Below are 17,541 nucleotides of genomic sequence, written 5' to 3'. Positions count from 1 at the left end.
GGAGAGTGTAGGTAGCGCTCATCACCTCCATTTGATGGTTGTGGAGACGCGCAGGTGGGCAAACAATTCGCTAGAGGTTCCTCAGCTCACAAGTGGGAGAGGCAGGATTCCAATCCTGTTCCTGGCTCTTTATTCCTGTGCCTGAGAAAAGTGAGAGCAGGAAGACCTGGCCCCTTCTCTTGCCAGCAGGTGAGACCAGGGGAGGATGGCCAGTCCCTCAAGCTGTTGCCTGAGTCCCTGGGACCAGGGGCGATAGGTGTAATATGCTACCACCTGGCGCAGTAGGAACCTGTAGGGTGACAGAGACGCCCCGCCTAGCACTTACTTTGCCTGAGTCCCCAGGACCAGTGGTGATAGGAGTAATATAAAGTCCTGGAGCCATAGGAAGCTGTGGGGTGAGAGAGACCCCCCACCTCGCACTTGCCTTTTGCTCAGGCGCAGGCCTCCGTTTTACATGCTTTCTGTCGTAAAGGAAACCTGGTGGGGTCAGTGCGTGCTGGACCCGGATGACCGAGAGCACACAGAAGATTCACTCTTCCTCAGGCACTAGCCTCAAAATGTGCACCCCTTTTCAGATAATGATGGTCCTCTTTGCTTGGCTTATAGCAGTAGCTATTTGGGGGATTTGGGGTAAACCAGACTTAAATTATATTAGCCCATCTTTCTCCCAGAGAACCCCTTACCAGGTCGTCTGGGATGCAGAATGCAGTGTCGGTAGTTTAGCTTGCAGGCTGCTTCTTCCTCTCATCCCTAATTTTCCCATTGGTGGCAGCTCAGCTGCGGTGCACTTTCCCGGAAAAGTGTGAATTAGGTGCATAATGTGATTCCACCGCTGCCTTCTAATGCAACTGTTGTGGTCACCCGAGCAGAAAGGCGAGAGGGGAATGGGCAGCGTCGAGGGGGCTGCATGCCTTCTGCCAGGGGAGCAGGTGATTGCGAAGGCAGGATTTGGGGAGGGCGCAGGGTCCTCTCCCCAGGGCCATTGCTCTGCACCACCTCAGGCCTCCCGCCACTCACCCACTGAGTCTGACCGTCCAGGGCAGGATGAGTGCTGTGGTTTGAATATCTGTGCCCTCAAAAACTCAGGCTGAAATTTAATTCCCAATGTGGCAGTGTTGAGAGGTGGGGCTTTAAAGAGGTGATTGGGTCTCGTGAAGGATTAATCCAGTCAGGGATTAGTGGATTAATGAATTGATGGATTAGTGGGTTATCATGGGAGTGAGGCTGGTGGATTTATAGGAAGCAGAATAGAGACTTGAGCTAGCACGTGAGCACACTCAGGCCCTGGCCGTGTGATGCCCTGGGCCACCTCAGGACTCTGCAGAGAGTCCTCACCAGCGAAAAGGCCCACACCAGATGTGGCCCTTGACTTTGAACTTCTCAGCCTCATAACTGTAAGAAACGCATTTTGTCTTCTTTTTAAATAACCCGATTTCAGGCATCCCGTTACAAGCAACAAAAAACAGACTAAGACAGTGAGCACGGACAGAACTCATGGTTAGCTTCTGGGGTGCTGGTGGTACCCCAGATCCCTGGCAGTGTGTGTGGCAGGTGGGACAGCTTCTCCTCCAGAAGTCCCCATGGGTTGTGACAAGGGAGGGATGGCACTCCCAGCTTTGGGCTCCTGGTCTGTTTGAAATACTTTGATTTTCTCCAGCTGAGCTCCTGTGACCTCAGGATGGCTTCTCCAGAGCATTCGTCTGACTCTGAGAGGTGGAGGAATCTGGGAAACCCAGCCCCCCTTTCCACAGAGACCCTGCGCAGACGTGACCTCCTGGCTCTTGTTCATACCCCCTCCTTCTCCCCCAGATGCTGCCTCCACCTCCCTCTGAGCAGGAGACCCCGGGTGGCGCTGGGCGTTGTCTGGAGGGACAGGAGAGAGGAGGCTGGGACCAGGGTGAGTCTTTGAGCCTGTGGAATAAGTGGGGTGGCAGATGGTGTTTTAGAGCAAATGGGAGCCCCAGCTGTTCAAACAGATAAACCACAAACAAAGCCTAAGTAGCCTCACCCAATACAAGTTGACTTCTTTCTCGTGTCACTGCTCCATGTGAGTTGGGGGGCGGAGGAGGCTCCACACAGTCATTTAGTGCCTCAGGGGTTGTTCATCCTAGAGGTCATCTGGCATACTTCACTGGTGAGTGGGACTGGAAGAGGGTGAGGGACCTCTTAGAGGGAAATGTGGGTAAAACCTGGGATTGGAGGCTCACTGTAGTCCACATTTGACAGGCCAGAGCACAGCTGCCCACCCTGCCTCATTCCAGGCAGGGTCTCAAGGATGGAGAGAGCACAGGTGTGGTGGGTCATGTTTTCTTCTAGAATTTAGGTTCGTCGTTGGCAAGGAGAAGAGCTCTCAGGGCAAACAGTCCTGGAAGGAAGAAGGCAGAGTCCATGGCTACTTCCACCTGGCTGCACATCCTGCCAGCCTGAGCAGAGCTGGTGGAAGGAGAAGGACCAAGCATGTCCCAGAAGAGGAATTATTTTATGCTGTTAATGGAATGTTCTTTTTTTGTGTTTGTTTTGTTATTTGAAATTTTCTTTAGTAATTTTCCAGGCTTGGTATATTTCTCTGTTTCACTGTTTTTCCTCTGTGCGTAGATTACATGTTTTCAATAGCATCTGCTGTGAATTTTAATTACGATGCTTTGCTCAAAGGGGGCCTCACAAAGCAGCCTGAGTCCTTAGTGGTCCGGAGCCACATTTATGGCACAGACAGAGGGCTGTGGAGTGTCAGGAGACCTGGAACCAGACAAAGGAAATGAGCCAGCAACACTCCCCTTGCTCACCCGCCTCTTTTTAAGAGGCCTCTGCAGCAAGGGACTGCCATGCATAAAATTACTTTTTGGTGTTTGTTTTTTTGCCAATAATTGTCCTTTGGTTCTTTAAGGCAACATCACAAAGCCTCAGTAGCTTTTAAAGTAGCAATTGTGGGATTTGTAGCTGGGCTAAATGGAAAATGCAATTCAGTGTTCAGTTGTTTCAAATTGCAAAAATAAGCTTATGGGATGTCATAAAAATTGGGCTGTTATTACTTATTAGCCTACGAAGACGTTCCAGAATCCACTGGAATTGACATGCACGGATTCCTGGAGGTTTGCTGTGCTGTCATCAGTGGAGTTTGTTTGTTGGTTAGTACTAAAGCCTCAAGGGTCCTCTTGGGCCGAATGAGTCAGGCCAGTCCTGAGTGTGCCCCAGGGTCTGACGGCGGGGCAGTCCTCTGGCTGGACAGGTGTGGGGAGAGCCTTTGGCTCTCATGGAGCACATTCCTGAAATCCAGAGTGTATCTCTGCTCCTTTGTCATCTGAAATTAGTACCATGGTTACATTTTATCTCAGAAGCAAAACTACGGACTGTTAACTATAATTACTTGGTAATTATTTGGCTGTTGCTGTAAGTGAGCCGGGTGCTGAGAGAAAGTGGAAAATAGCTCCTTGGAGCCCTTGGGGCCAGGCCAACTCTGAGCATCTGGGCTTTCAGGAGGGAGGCCTCGACTTTGCCAGCAGATGCCCTTTGGGCGTGTCTTGGAGGGGCAGGAGCAGGCCACGCAGCTCTTGGGAGCCTGGGCACTGTGTCTACTAGGTGTGTGGCAACCTCCTGGCCCCACAGCCTGCAGAAGGCATTAGCATTTGCCCCCAGGGGCTGGGATGGCACCTGAGTCATTGGTATAGCCCTGGCCCAGGGCAGGTGTCAGGGAATATTTGTCAAACTGCATTTGAGTTCTGCAGAGCCCTTCTTAGCCAGGTCCTCAGACTGACCCCGCAGCTCTCGATGGCTGTGAGCACCACGCCGCTGCTCTGGAGGCAGCCTAGGAAAGCATTCCCCACACCAGGGGCTGGTGGGCGTCAGCTGGAATCACCCGTCCTGGGCTCCCGTGCCCCTGATGCGTGGGGCTGTGCAGACCCTGTCTGACGTGACTTAATACTTGCCGGGTCCTATGCACAAGGACTTGCCATTCTCTTTTTTAAATTAAAAAAAATTTTTTTTTTTAGGTGGAATTTTGCTCTTGTCGCCCAGGCTGGAGTGTAATGGCGCGATCTCAGCTCACTGCAGCCTCTGCCTACTGGGTTCAAGCAATTCTCCTGCCTCCGCCACTTGAGTAGCTGGGAATACAGGCACCTGCTACCATGCCCGGCTAATTTTTTTGTATGTTTTTGGTAGAGACAGGGTTTCACCGTGTTGGCCAGGCTCCAGGCTGATCTTGAACTCCTGACCTCAAATGAACCACCTGCCTCGGCCTTCCAAAGTATTGGGATTGCAGGCATGAGCCACTGCGTCAGGCCCATTATCTTCTTTTATAGCGGATGACATTGAGGCTCAGAGAGGTGGGTCATTTGCCTTTACCGAGTCTCACACCCGCCAGGACCCAGCTGGGATTGCAGTCCAGGGCCACTTGCTCCAGAGCTGAGTTGGTGATGACCTGACTGCTCTGCCCTTCTAGGGGTCTTCCTGGGATCCTCTGAGCCAGCCCCACTTTCCTCTGTTGGTCTCTGTGGACAGCAAAACCCGCTCTGTGTTTTCCCTGACCTCTTCACTGTGGTCTCTCCACTCCTCTGGGCTTGGACCCCCACCTGTCCATAACCACCATCCCCTGCTACCTTGCCTAGGACATTCCCAATAATGCTCTGGAATTTGGGGGATGCTACATTATTTCCTTCTTGGCCTTTCAGCTCTAAATGTGCCTAAATGAGAGTTCAGCTCTAAATGTGCCTAAATGAGAGTTCATTTAGAGTTTCAGCTCTAAATGAGAGTTCAGGCGTGCATTCAGTTAGGAAGGCTTGAGCCTCTGCCCCCCGAGTGTCCTGCCTCCTCTTTGGAAGTTCTTTGTCTGGGGATCTTGCCTCATTACCTGAGGATTCCACTCTCTCTTTGGCCCAGAGGTGGGTGCTGCTCTCTCTGCGAATGCCAGGCACCAGGGGAAGCTTGCAAGTAACGACCCTCTTGCTTCACAGTGAGCTCTTTATAGGCTCAGTAAGTGGGTTTTGACATTTATCTCCCCAGCGCTGCCTCCTCAAGATGTGAGGAAATGAGGCAGGAGGGATTTCGGTTGGTTTATGCCTGGCAGTGGGGGGATACTTGAGCAATTCGTTGGTCTTTGGACACCGTGGCAGGGAACAGGGCTGGCTCTTAGGCTTGCCGAGCTGCAGCCTCCTGGAGGGGGTGTGATTTGTTCTGTGGGCGGCATCCTCCTGGTGGCTCTGAGTGGGGTCCCTCCCTGGAGTCCATTCATGTGGGGTGGGCAAGAGCCGGTGGTGTTCGCACTGGCATGGGGCCGTCTTGGACTAGCTGAGCAACCTGTGAGGGGTGCAGACACAGAAACTTGACAGACCAGGCTGCTGGACACTGACCTGCCCTGTGGTGGTTCAGCCGTCAGCCTCCTCCATGCTCAGGTGCAGGGCCCACCCCTACCTCCCGGCCGCCGGCTCCTGCAGCTGGGGCTTTTCCAGGAGGAGCCCATGCTCAGAGGACAGCGGCTGCTGAGAGCAGATGCCCTGTCAGAATATATTCCTCTCCAGGTCATTTCCTTCTCCATGGCCCTGACATGAGTTCTCAGGACTCACCCCACAAGTGTCACAGACGGACACTCACACAGGGTACAGGGGTGGTGGCTTCCGGAAAAAGAGTGGCTCTTTGTTCTGATAGCCCGGCTCCCTTGAACAGTGATAGTCACACTGGGGTCCCTGTTCTTGGGGTGCATGTGCTCCTGGTGTCTCCATTCTCAGGGTATGTGTCCTCCTGGGTCCCTCTTCTCAGGGTGCATGTGCTCCTGGGGACTCCATTCTCGGGATGCGTGTGCTCCTGAGGCCCCCATTCTCAGAGTGCGTGTCCTCCCGGGGTCCCTCTTCTCAGGGTGCATGTGCTCCTGGGGACTCCATTCTCGGGATGCGTGTGCTCCTGAGGCCCCCATTCTCAGAGTGCGTGTCCTCCCGGGGTCCCCGTTCTTGGGGTGCGTGTCCTCCCGGGGTCCCCATTCTCGGGGTCCGTGTCCTCCTTAGGTCCCCATTCTCGGGGTGTGCATCTTCCTGGGGTCCCCATTCTCAGAGTGCGTGTCCTCCTCTGGTCCTTGTTCTTGGGGTGCATGTCCTCCTGAGACCCCATTCTCAGGGTGTGCATCTTCCTGGGGCCCCCATTCTCAGGATACATGTCCTCCTGAGGTCCCCATTCTTATAGTGCATGTGTTCCTGGGGTCCCTGTTCTTGGGGTTTGTGTGCTCCCGGGGTCCCCATTCTTGGGACTGGTGTCCTCCTGAGGTCCTTGTTCTTGGGGTGCATGTGCTCCTGGGGCCTCATTCTTGGAGTGTGTGTCCTCCCTGGGCCCCCATTCTCAGGGCGTGTATGCTCCTAGGGTCCCCATTCTCAGGGTGTGTGTTATCCTGGGGCTCCCATTCTCAGGATGCATGTCCTCCTAGGGTCCCCCTTCTCGGGGTTCCTGTGCTCCTGGGGTCCCTGTTCTCGGAGTCTGTGAGTTTCTGAGGTCCATGTGTTCGTGAGGTCCTTTTCTCAGAGTTTCTGAGGTCTGTGTTCTCCTGGGGTCCCTGTTCTCAGGGTCTGTGTGCTGCTGGGGCCCCTGTGCTCCTGAGGTTCCTGTTCTCAAGGTCTGTGTGTTTCTGGGGTCTATGTGCTGCTGGGATCTCTGTACCCTGGGGTTCCTGTTCTCAGCATCACTGGGCTCCAGGGATCCTTGTTCTGGGGGCCTGTGTGTTCTTGGGGTCCCTGTGTTCGGGGTCCATGTGTTTCTGGGGCCTGTGTGCTCCTGGAGTCTATGGGCTGCTGACGTTCATTTGCATCTGAGGGTCATGCATTCCTGGGGTCATGCTGACTTTGCAGGTGAGCATCTGTACACATAGACTACTTAAAGAGATCAATGTCTGTGCCTTCCACATCCTTAATTTCTCCTTAACCTGACCAGCCTGGGAGCTGCAGTTACTCCTCTGTGTTTGCTCATCTCCTACCTTGTATAGTACAGGCAGACCTGGGCAGGGCCCCCACCACCCTGGATTTTACCCCAGTGCACACCTGGGTTATGAAGACCAGCACCTGGTCAGGGGCAATAAGAGATAACACTGACTACTTTTTGAAAACAAATGCTCCCAAGGACTGGGCTGGAGTCCTTTGTGAAAATCCAATGGTTCAAGACAAAGACCTAGTCCTAGTCTGGCAGCTGAGCTAATAAATAAGTACAATTCACTATCATTGAATGATAGCTGGATATGTGGTTTTAAGCATGAACCTTGGAAGAAGTTCAAAATATTCAGTGATAGAACAAAACTCCATTCTGACTTACACATTTTTGGTGGTGAACAAGTTTTCTCAGTTTATACATTTATTTAAAAAGCAACAATAAGTTGGCTAGGTGTGATGGCTCACGCCTGTAATCCCAGCACTTTGGGAGGCCTAGGGGGCGTGGATCACTTGAGGCCAGGAGTTCAAGACTAGCCTGGCTAACATGATGAAACTCCATCTCTACTAAAAATACAAAAAATCAACCGGGCATGGTGGCACGTGCCGGTAGTCCCAGCTGCTCCAGAGGCTGAGGCATGAGAATTGTTTGAACCTGGGAGGTGAAGGTTTCAATGAGCTGAGATCACACCACTGCACCACACCCTGGGTGACAGAGTGAGACTCCATCTCAAAAACAGAAACAAAATCAAAAACCCACAAAACACAAGCCAAAACAAACAAACAAACAAACAAAAAACCTCACAACAATAAAGCAGAAATAGAATCAATCCTTGGCCTAAGTCCCAATCTAGCTTTAAGTAATAGTGTCATTCAAAGATAAATAAACCTTCTGGAAAAATCAGCCCCATCCATTTCTTTAAATGATACACTTCTAATAAAATTTTAGTTTTAAGCTTAATATGTATCTATCACAATGCAGATAACATATTTTTACTGCTTTGATTAATTTTGTACTAGTAGTAATGTAGAAAACTTCAGTCCAGAAGAAAATTTTCTCAACATTTAATGTCTTATAGTCACTGGAAATTTACACACACACACACACACACACATGCACGCACACACACACAGTGTCAATATTCACTTGCAGGGAAGTATAATAGGATGATGGTTTCAAGCATAAACATTTTGTTGGGATAAAATTCTACAGAAGAAGAGGAATTGAAATAGACTTTTAAGAGGAAGAAATATGTACAATTTCTGGCCGTAAAAGTAGAACCTGTTGTTGAATTTTTAAAATGGGTGATTGTGGATATGAAATGCCTTGCTATTTAGATCCATTTGATGCATTTAAGTCTGATGTAACAGTTTCATTTTAAAATGTGACTATTTATAATACGCCACAATTTATATCCTAGTCCACTACTTCAACCTAATAATAAATACCCTTAGACATTGTCTTAGTCTGTTTTGTGCTGCTCTAACAGAATACCTGAGACTGGTCATTTACAATGAACAGAAATTTATTGGCTCACACAGTTCTGGAATTTAGAAAGTCTCATATTAAGGTGTTGGTGTCTGGCAGGGATCTTCTTGCTGTCACCCCATGGCAGAAGGTCAGAAGGTGAGAGAGAACGAGAGGGGGTTGAACTCACCCTTTTATAACAGTATCAACCCCAGGTGAGGGTGGAGCCGTCCTGGTCTGTCACTTCTCAAAGGTATCACCTCTTAATATTGTTACTGGCAATTAAATTTCAGCATGAGTTTTGAAGGGGACAATCATTTAAACCATAGCAGAGGTTACTTGTGAGTTCCAAGAGGCATATGAGCAAAGGGGTGATGATGTCCTCTGGAGTCTATTCATTTCAGCCAGACTGACAGGAGGATCTGAACAGGCTGAAGGTTATGATCTGAGTGCTGGATTGAATGCATGCCTTCCAAAAGTGCCATGGCGAGCTTGATGTAATTGTTTTAACATTTTTCATTTGTAACAAACTTTCACATTTTAGGATAGTTTTAGATTTACAGAAGGGTGGTAAAAATATAGAGCTTCAGCATACTTCACAGCCAGCTTCCCATCTTATAAAAATCGTACAGTCCTATGCCTTTGTCAAAACTAATGCACCAACAGGGATGTATTATTATTAATTAAAGTCCCCATTTTATTCCTGTCTCCCTGGTGTTTACCTAATGTCCCTTTTCTGTCCCAGGATCCTACCCAGGATCCTGCATTTTACTTGGTTGTACTGTCTCCTCAGTCTCTGACTGTGACAGGTTTTCAGACTCTCCATGCTTTTTATGACCTTGATCACTTGAGGAGCACTCGCCAGATATTTTCCAAGATTCCTATCAGTTGGGATTTGTCCGATGTTTTTCTCATAATTAGACTGGGGTTATAAGTTTTGGGGAGGAAGGCCACAAAGGTAAAGTTTCATTCTCATCACACCCTATCAAGGCTTATGCTCCACCTTCTCGGTGAGGGGCAGATTTGATGTAACTTTATGTGTTGCATTTTTAGATTTGAGCTGATCTTTGAACAGGTCTGTGTGTACACATGTAGTTTGTGTGAATTGCATGCATATGTGTGTTTTATATGTTTATGTGTTTTAAGTGTGTGTTGTATATATGTTGTGTGTGCATGTGGTGTGTATGTGCATGTTTGTGTGTTGTCTGTTGTGTGTGTGTTGTATGTGTTTATGTATGTGTTATGTGTTGTGTGTATTGCATGCATCCTATGTGCATATGTGTTGTGTGCATGTGTGTTGTGTGTCTGTTGTGTAGTGTATGAGTATGTTGTATGTGTTTATGCATGCATAGTAAGTATGCATTGTGTGTGTTGTGTGTATGTTGTATTTATGTGTGTTGTATGTTGTGTGAATGTGTATTGTGTGTATATGGTGTGTGTGTGTGTGCCTCACTGGGAGAGAGTGAGGAAGGCAACACACTGGATTAAATCTCAGGGCTCCAGCTTCTATAAGACCCATTAAGCTCGACATTTTTAAGAAAAGGAATTTTGTTGGAAAAGAAGTCAGAAAATGGGAGTTTGTTGCTCTGAGATCAAAAGACCAAGCGGATGAGAAATAAACAGACCCAGTCTTGAGTCTCCAGTCCCTGCTTCCTCCGTGGACACCCTCCACCTCTCCCCTGTTTCCCTCCCCCACAGCTCTGCAGCTGGTCACACTCTGGGGCACTGCACTCTGCACTGGCTCCTCCCTGCCTCTGCATTTGGGGATCCTGTTGTGTCAGCTGGCTGGCTCTGGAATAGGGGCTCCAGTGTGGTCCTTGGGGTCCCATTTTCCTCTCTTGGTTTTCATTCCCACCCCTGAGCTTGGTGCACTCTGGATCTTGTGCCCCAGTACCTCGGGAGCCTAAACACCAGATGTGGACCTGCTGCTGGGCTCTGTGCTCCTGTGTCCAGGCTCACTCTCCTCCTCACCCTGCTGTGGCCACCTCATACCCACCAGGCTCTAGCCCTCTACCTCCCTGGACCATGAGGTCCCGACTGCTCAAGGGCCTGGCTTGCTCGGATGCTCTGTGGTCCTGACTGCAGCAGATGTCTATGCCTTGTGTGGAGCTGTGGACACAGACATGCACAGGGCCTGTGTGCCCACTCTTACCATCCCTCAGCCTTCATCATTTCCACAGTGGAAACTCCAGCTCCTCCAAATAGCATGTCTTGAATTCATTAAGTAATAACTGCTTGCCTGTTGCATTTTGAGTGAGATGCCGCTTCCAAGCTGCTGTCGGCACAGGACAGGACAGTGCCGACATGGGCTGTGTTCCTGGGTGATCCTTCACTGTGGGCCTCTGCACTCAGAGGGCAGCCAGCTGCCCAGGGCTAAGTGGGAGGCCAGCCCTGTGACAGTGAGGCTTGGGCCCCTTGGAGGCAGATCTCTTAAAGGAAGCATTGTAGGGGTTGCCCGAGAGCCCAGGTTGTCTACAGAGTGTTTTCCTTGGGCTTGGTGTGGGTATTTAGTAACCTGTGCCCTGCAATGCCTGGGGTGGAGGAGCTTTCCCAAAACTTGAGTAAAATGACCTATTTATTGTGAGCAGTTGTTTGGCACCACGAGTAATGTCCCCTAAGCCACGGCGTGGCTCTCCCTGTGGCTGATGGATGTGCAGAACTGCTCATTCTGCGTGGCTGTGCCCATCAATCTACCTGGCTCAGAGGAATGGTGACTTCCAATATAGTGAAGAGGTGTCAAGTGGGAAGCTGCTGGTAACTTTCCCATTAAAATTGTTATAAATTTTTGCTCAGAGTATTTCAGGAATCTGCTTGGGAAACAGCTTTGACTTGAGCTTCCATTTGCATGTGTGTGTGTGTGTGTGTGTGTGCGCGCGCGCATGCACAAAGAACTGCTTCTTCCCGACCAAGTACAAAGCAAAACGATTTTCATCAAACATCCCCGAACTCTCATAGCTAAGAGGGTTTTGAATTTTGAACGAGGCATCTCATTCTACAAAAGTCCTTCTGGATGACCTTCAGAGGAATTTATAGTGCCTCCAGCTCAGTCTCCATAACTCACATCCAAGTCTTGTTGACACGGTGTCACTCTCCTTTGCATCCAGCCCTTTTCCTTGCTGGAACTCCGCAACATCCTGGTGGGGCCAACGTCTGCAACCAGAGGAGGTGGGACCACAGCTTCCCAGCTGACCACATCAAAAGCATTGGCTGGCTTAGAAATAAAAATTCTAGCAGGCTTGTTGAGAATCAGTTCTTTGTGGCTGTGTTTCCTATTAATTACAGCATTTTCTCCATATGTGGGCTGGGTCCTGTAGACTTGGTGCTGGCATAGAAAAGAAGCCTCTAACCACCCCAGCCACCTGGAGGCCAGGGGTGGGCAATGGGCTTAGGCGCCTGGAGGCAGGTGTCTGAGAGGAAGCACTGGGGGAGTTGTCCAAGGGCCCAGGCTGTCTACAGGGTGCTTTCTGTGGGCTTGTTGAAGGCACTTAGCAACACAGAAATAAGGTCAGTTAACAAGCCTTGTTTTTAATGCTGCCTTCATGATAAATGATTCCCATTCTTCTAGCTTATCCTGTTTTGTATTTGTGTTGTAGCCTGAAAACCCCCAAATCTGTGACCCCTCCCCGCCAGCTCCACTAGAGAGTTCCATGGCCGCCACACAGGTGGGTAGCCATGCAGAGGCTCCGGGTGGTCAGTGTCTCTGCTCCTTCCAGGTTACTTCCAGAAACAGGCGCTTGCTCGTCAACAGCTGGAACGGTTCTCCAGTCCTGCAGGAAAATGCTTCGCAGTATTTTATGGTTATTAACCTCCTGTTATTAAGTTCTCAATACTGTGGTGCAGCCTGAGCTGTGATTTCTTACTTGTGAATATTAAGTGTTGTTCTTATTGAGAACATAATTTTCCTTTTATGAACAGGATAAAATCTCACATCTTGAGCAGCTGGGGTGAGAGTGGCATTCGGGGGCCTCTGCCTGAGGGCGTGATTGGTGACATCTGGAGGGGTGTTGGCCTCTAGGAGGCTGGCCATCCACAGGGCTGCAGGGGCTCCCTTTAGGTGGACAGGGTGGGGCGCAAACAGAGTGGGTAGAAATGAGATGGAGTAATGGCCGAAAGCAAAGCAGAAATGGCCTGAGAGCCACATGTGCAGGGCCAGGGAAGTGGAGGCTGGCTGCTCTTCACAAGCACTTGGGTGAGGCTTTCTCCACTCCACACAGAGGCTACCAGGTCCCCATGCTAAGCCCTTCCAGCTCTGCCACGCGCAGGAAACAGTGCAGTGACAGCAATGCATGTTCCCAGGCATCCGCCTTTGCCCCCACCGGGGAGGCGCTCCCTGTGAGTCAGAACTCGGGATCGCGTGGGGGTGAACTGCCTGTGAATGCTCCTGGGCAGGGAGCCACTCCCCGTCCTCACCCAAAGGTGACCTCTGGGAAGCATGGTTTTCTGCTCAGACAAGGTAAAAGCTATTCCCGTTAGCATTTCGTTCTTTTTTTTTCTTTTTTTGATACAGAGTCTCACTCTATCACCCAGGCTGGAGTGCAGTGGCACAATCTCATCTTACTGCAACCTCCACCTCCTGGGTTCAAGTGATTCTCCTGCCTTGCCTCCTGAGTAGCTGGGATTACAGCACGCACCATCATGCCCAGCTAATTTTTTGCATCTTTAGTAGAGATGGTGTTTCACCATGATGGCCAAGCTGGTTTTGAACTCCTGACCTCAAGTGATCTGCCCGCCTCTGCCTCCCAAAGTGCTGGGATTACAGGCATGAGCCACCATGCCCGGCTCCCATTAGCATTTATATGTTGGTAACAGAAGGACTTCTTGCATTTCTTAGTTGCTAAGCTGTAAATCTTGTAATTCTCACACAAAACCTGAGACTTCTCCATTGCTCTGTGAACACAGGCAGCAAAGGCTTCAGGGGAAATTGGACAAGGTGTGCATCCTATGAGGAGAGAGGCAGCACAGGGGCCAGTGCAACGCAAAACACACATGGCCCATCCCCGAGGATGGTGAGGAGCACAGTCTGCCCCGGGCTGCAGGTTCTTCCTCTAGGATGAGTCTGGGAAACCACTGTCGTGGAGCCTGAGAGGGTTTGCTGGGCTGTGGGATCCCAAACACATTGGGGTTGTAGGAGGGGTGCATTGTAATCTTATTCTGACCTGGATGAATATGTCAAAGAGAGAGAAAGACTCTACTGTCCCCTGGTCATTTTAATGAGTGTTCTTCAAAATTGAATAACCCAATCAAAGAGATATCACTGTACACACGGATTGATGGAGTGATCCATGTATTCATTCATCCACCAACTGTTCACTGAGTGTCTCCTACATGTCAGACGCTGTGCTCACACAAGGATGATGAGGTGAGCAAGACAAGCGTGGTTCCTGTCAGAACCAATCTTCACCTGGTAGGGGAAGACAAACATTCATCCAATAATTATGTGGGTCATAATTTAATTATAGTTAGAGTAGGTTTGACAGAGGAAAAGGCCATGAAGATCTAAGGGGGAACTGGGGACATCTTTCTGAGTTATTTAAACGTGGAAAACCCAACAGCAGGTGCCCATCTCTGGAGGAACAGGTTGGACAGGCCCGGAACACCTGAGAGGAGGCTGGGTCCAGGATGCTGGGGACGGCTTTGACCTCCTTCTTGTGCACAGTGGCTGGGAGGCAGGTGCTGCCAGGATCGACTGCCAGGATCCGAGGTGGGATGGGTGGTGGTTTTTCCCTGGACGTTGTCACTGGAGCGTTGCACCTTGCATGCTTGCAAACACTTTGCGTAGGGATCTCCTAAGTGAGGGGCCCGTCAAGTTTTGCTGAGGTTTCAATCAAACTAATTAGGAGAGGCGGCCCTTCTAGGTAATTCACATCAGCACCCCATGGATGTTGAACACGTCTCCTCGGAGGGTACAAAGTGCTTAGGAAATAACATCAAGTCCAAGCTGTTCTCCCAAAATAAATACAGACTGATTGCCACCTGCTTCAAAATCACAGTTGATAAAGCCAAAGTCGAGAAGGCATTTATTTCCATACTGATTTCTTTTGGAGAGTAATTTAGGAAGGTTCTCCTCCTATAACCCTTTATGGAAATGAGGCTCTGGATTTGTTAGAGGATGTAATAGGAAAGTATTGCTGGTCCCTAGAGCCCAGATGCCAGTGAATGAACAGCAGAAACGTTCTGGGGCTGGCAGCTGGGGATCTCGCTCACTGGATGGAGAGGCCCAAGCTTGGCGGATGAGAAGGTGGCTCTCAGGCTGAAAACTCCTCTCCCGAAGTGACTGGGAAACCCACTGCTCTTCCTGAGAAGAAACATTTTAAATCACACTTCTTTTTTTTTAAGATGGAGTCTCACCCTGTCGCCCAGGTCAGGCTGGAGTGCAGTAGTGGTTCAATCTCGGCTCACTGCAACCTCCGCCTCCCAGGTTCAAACGATTCTCCTGCCTCAGCCTCCTGAGTAGCTGGGATATAGAAGCCCGCCACCACGCCCGGCTAATTTTTGTATTTTTAGCAGAGATGGGGTTTCACCACGTTGGCCAGGCTGGTCTCAAACTCCTGACCTCATGATCCACCCGCCTCAGCCTCCCAAAGTGCTGGGATTACAGGCGTGAGCCACCACACCCGGCCTAAATCATACTTCTAATCAACATAGGCACCGTATTTTTACTTTCGACAATAGTGTGGTCCCAGGGGATTTTTAAAGCTGGGAAGGACATTGAGAGCATTGCCTGCCATTCTATCCTTTTCACACCAGAGCCAACTGCGCAATTAGGAGAGTGAAGCTTGCGAGTGGTCAGTGAGAGGCTGCAATTCAGGCCCAGCCAGCTTTTCTCTCCTGCTGTGCTCAAATACGTTTTGTTACTTCCTTCAAAAAAAACGCTTTTTTTTTTTTTTTCTATTTAAGTGAAGCTTAATCTGGGTTTTATGCAAGGAAAAGCAGAGGGGTTTGAGACCCGGACCTGGGTTGCCTCTAAGGAAGCCCCCACACCAGGCCAGGCTTCCCCATGTCCAGGTCCTTGCAGTGCCTGAGGCTGTTTGTCACTGCCTGGGTCTGAACGGGAGCCAGGAACACAGGTGTGTGTCAGGCCTCAGTAGCTGTCTTACTAGCTGACCTAGAGGGAGAGAGGTTTCCAGAACACTGCTACCTTGGAGAGGCACCAAGAGGTGTGAGTGGATGGAGATGTCCGTGTTTGTCATTGTCACCTGGAGAAGGCTATGTCCAGACATGGAGGTGGTGCTGCAGGCCCTGGGACACACAGCTGGTCCTGGCTGCACCCCAGCAGGCCACCTGCTCCATGTCCTCAGTGACACACCTGTAAGGGCTCAGTCCTGAATGGTTGATGAACGGAGGGAGATCATCTCCAGCCTGTCCTCAGAGCGCCAACTTCGTTCTGCTGCACACTGGACATGCTGGGACCTGTGTTCTGCTTCCTGCTACACTTTCCCCTCCCTCAACCCTCCTTATTCATCATGCCTGCCTTGCCTCACCCACCGAGGGCGAGAGGAGTGTTTTTGGCAGCTGGCGTCTCCGTGCGATGACTCTCAGGACAGCTCTGAGGATTTGGTGGGTGCCCACAGTGTGATCAGATTTCATGAAATGTGCCACTCACTCTCCTTTTCTCCTGGTGACCATCAGAAAAAAAGAGTTTCCTTTTTAGAGCTTATGGCCTCCGTGGTTCAATGGCGGTTATAGTGCCCCACCAGCTGTTACTCCTTGCAGCGGTGGATCAGCAATGAAGCTGAGTTTGGACTTAATGGAAATTGTCCCTCGAAAGGTTTGAATTTGGAATGGTTGTTCTCCATTAATTTCAAGTAGACTCTAAATTGAGCAAAACAGTCTCTGTCTTTCCTTTTAGTTGCAGGGTTTTGCAGACAAATGGACACCAGAATTGTCCAGCTTGATCGGAAGCATTGTGATCTGCAGATCTCAGGAAATGTGCTCATCCCCAAGTCACGTCATTCCAGTTGGTTCTGGAGCCCAGCGAGCTTCATCAGCGCTGTGTGCGGGAGACACTGTGAAGCCTTGTTAAGCTGAAGCAGACAGCACACCTTACTTCCTTATGCAGACACTGGGGAGATGGACTTGCGGAAAAGGCCAAAAGTCTCTGCCCTCAATGGGAAGGGGCGTCTGAAGAGCCCCTGTCCTGCACCTCACTCCTTTCTACAAACAGGCTCTCATTGCATGGCCTGACTAGGGGACCAGTGGCAGCTCCAGGATTTCTCCCCAGCGCATTCTAGGTGGCCATCCAGTTGGGAGTGGGGCCTTGAAGCTGTGTTTGTGCCACACCACACAATGAGGCTGAGACAACGCCAACCAGCGCTTCACGATCAAATCGTGCAGGCGGTGGGATGTTGATACATAACCTGCCTGCGACCACACAGTGAGTCAGTGGTGGGCTTGACTTGAAGTGCAGCAGTCTGGCTCCAGAAATCACACTTCACCTGCTGCACCAGCCTGTCTCCAACCCTCAGACAAACAAAGGTTGTAGACAGGCACATGCAGAGAGAGCCTTACGCATCTCGAATTAGTGAGAGTTTGAATGGAATGGTGCACATGCTAGCTTTTGTGTTGTCTATGGGAAGTCTAAAATAGAACCTTGCTCTGTAACTGACTTTAAGTTACCATGTTAAAAAAAGGAAGACATAATTATTAATTGTTTCTCTGATGGCCTATAGTTGACAAATAAATTCTACACATTTTTTGCTTTCTTTGTGTCCAGCCTGGGCTTTGTGTTTTAGGGGTGAGAATCTCATCGTTTCATGGACTCCCAGCCCCCTGGGGGCCCCCAGGCACATGCAGACTCCCCTCTACTTGCCCATCCTCCTTCTTTTCCATTCTCCTTCACCAGTGGTCCAAACACATATATCTGGCATATCAGCCCTCTGGGATAGACATAAAAGGATTTTAATGTTTTCTTATCATTGCCTTCAGCTGTGCTGCAGCCCTATTTCTGCCTCTTGCTGGTAGTTTGGCAGAATTCAGTAGATTTCCGGTCACTTTTATTTAGTAACTGTCCAAGCTGAGCTCTGTCCATCTCCTCCTGTGGCCGTGTGAGGCTGCAGCCATTGGCCACGAGGGAGCAGGTCAATGTTTTCACTCTTCCTCCCTCCCTTCCTGGGTCCCCGTCTCCACTGTGTGTTGGGTGGGAGGGACGCATAGGGAAAGGGTCATATGTTCCTCAGTCAC

At 50.0% G+C, this 17,541-nt stretch overlaps 1 long non-coding RNA gene across 1 annotated transcript in view; it reads left to right on the top strand.

Moving 5' to 3' along the window:
• LOC117064685 overlaps window positions 1–17,055 on the top strand; it is a 92,621-nt gene extending 75,566 nt beyond the window's left edge. The window contains exon 4 of the long non-coding RNA XR_004429609.1: window positions 16,211–17,055. This is a non-coding gene — a long non-coding RNA (uncharacterized LOC117064685). The remainder of the gene's footprint in view (window positions 1–16,210) is intronic.
• The last annotated feature ends 486 nt before the right edge of the window (window positions 17,056–17,541 follow it).

Source organism: Trachypithecus francoisi, unplaced genomic scaffold, assembly GCF_009764315.1.
Source record: "Trachypithecus francoisi isolate TF-2019V2 unplaced genomic scaffold, Tfra_2.0 Contig01579, whole genome shotgun sequence".
Taxonomy (NCBI): Eukaryota; Metazoa; Chordata; class Mammalia; order Primates; family Cercopithecidae; genus Trachypithecus; species Trachypithecus francoisi.
The sequence above is the reverse complement of the archived record's forward strand: the minus strand, read 5'-3'. Positions and strand labels throughout refer to the sequence as shown.